Source organism: Bufo gargarizans, chromosome 10 (genome assembly GCF_014858855.1).
Source record: "Bufo gargarizans isolate SCDJY-AF-19 chromosome 10, ASM1485885v1, whole genome shotgun sequence".
In the NCBI taxonomy this organism is placed as follows: domain Eukaryota; kingdom Metazoa; phylum Chordata; class Amphibia; order Anura; family Bufonidae; genus Bufo; species Bufo gargarizans.
Window position 1 is genome coordinate 22,162,799 of NC_058089.1, and position 1,855 is coordinate 22,164,653.

The window sequence follows — 1,855 nt, forward strand, 5'->3', positions numbered from 1 at the left end:
GACGCGTGTGATGGAGCATTGTCCTGCATGAAAATCATGTTTTTCTTACCTTGCAGACTTCTTCCTGTACCACTGCTTGAAGAAGGTGTCTTCCAGAAACTGGCAGTAGGACTGGGAGTTGAGCTTGACTCCATCCTCAACCCGAAAAGGCCCCACAAGCTCATCTTTGATGATACCAGCCCAAACCAGTACTCCACCTCCACCTTGCTGGCGTCTGAGTCGGACTGGAGCTCTCTGCCCTTTACCAATCCAGCCATCTGGCCCATCCATCTGGCCCATCAAGACTCACTCTCATTTCATCAGTCCATAAAACCTTAGAAAAATCAGTCTTGAGATATTTCTTGGCCCAGTCTTGACGTTTCAGCTTGTGTGTCTTGTTCAGTGGTGGTCGTCTTTCAGCCTTTCTTACCTTGGCCATGTCTCTGAGTATTGCACACCTTGTGCTTTTGGGCACTCCAGTGATGTTGCAGCTCTGAAATATGGCCGAACTGGTGGCAAGTGGCATCTTGGCAGCTGCACGCTTGACTTTTCTCAGTTCATGGGCAGTTTTTTGCGCCTTGGTTTTTCCACACGCTTCTTGCGACCCTGTTGACTATTTTGAATGAAACGCTTGATTGTTCGATGATCACGCTTCAGAAGCTTTGCAATTTTAAGAGTGCTGCATCCCTCTGCAAGATATCTCACTATTTTTGACTTTTCTGAGCCTGTCAAGTCCTTCTTTTGACCCATTTTGCCAAAGGAAAGGAAGTTGCCTAATAATTATGCACACCTGATATAGGGTGTTGATGTCATTAGACCACACCCCTTCTCATTACAGAGATGCACATCACCTAATATGCTTAATTGGTAGTAGGCTTTCGAGCCTATACAGCTTGGAGTAAGACAACATGCATAAAGAGGATGCTGTGGTCAAAATACTCATTTGCCTAATAATTCTGCACGTAGTGTACAGCCCAGACATCCGTCCGGAATTATAAAAATTCCTCCTCCTTACGCCAGGCCGGAAGGCCGGAAGGCCGGGCAAAGAATACAGGTGAGTGCGCTCAAAATGTGTGAAAGTGAAGGCAAATGTGCGGTCATTCAGTGGGGTCCCACCCCCAGCGAGTTCAGGTACCTCAGGGTCACCACTCCTGGGGCACTTCTGCACCTTGGGCTTTCAAACACATCTCGATTTGGTGGTCCCTTGTTCATCTAGCATTGGGTGCATTGGCCCCAAGCCGTACACCCTAGGGATAACTCTGTTCTACATCCTGGCAGTGGCTCTGAACCATCAGGACACTGATAAGAACAGATACTACACTTGATCATATCAAAAAGGCCGAGAAGCGAAATTGGTGGGCTTGTGTCTATTTTCAACCGTATTAACGATGTGATTATGTATCTACCAGCTATGCATGAAAGCACTACATAGGCCCAGCGGGTAACAATTTCCTTGTGGAGAGAGCCTGGTACTGGCTCGACTATAATCCTAAAAGAAGTATCAAGGCCTTTTTCTAAGGTTGATTATTGACGTATAGGATAGCTACCTTCCAACTGGTGGCACCACTTCCTTTTTTTTTTTTTTAAAGGGCTATTTTTGCATATCCAGGCCCATTCACTTGAAAACAGTGTCTCTCGCTCTGTCAGACCAGGTTTTCCATGCATTACATGGATGGTTATTCATACACTTATTTCCCAGTACCCAACACCCACCCTTATTTCTCCAACTACCACCCTCCCAGGACTACACTACACTAGGACTATGAAGGTAAAACAGCGTGCTGCAGCATGTAAAGCAACATTACTCTTGCAGTAGGGAGACACGGCTTTCCCTGGCAATTAAAAAAAATTGTAGGGTGTAAGAGAAGCCAGAGCT

The 1,855-nt window shown here is 46.3% G+C and overlaps 1 pseudogene; it reads right to left on the reverse strand.

The window, feature by feature from the left end:
* Positions 1-1,227: 1,227 nt before the first annotated feature.
* LOC122921158 lies at positions 1,228-1,330 on the reverse strand (annotated as a pseudogene).
* Between the last annotated feature and the right edge of the window lie 525 nt (positions 1,331-1,855).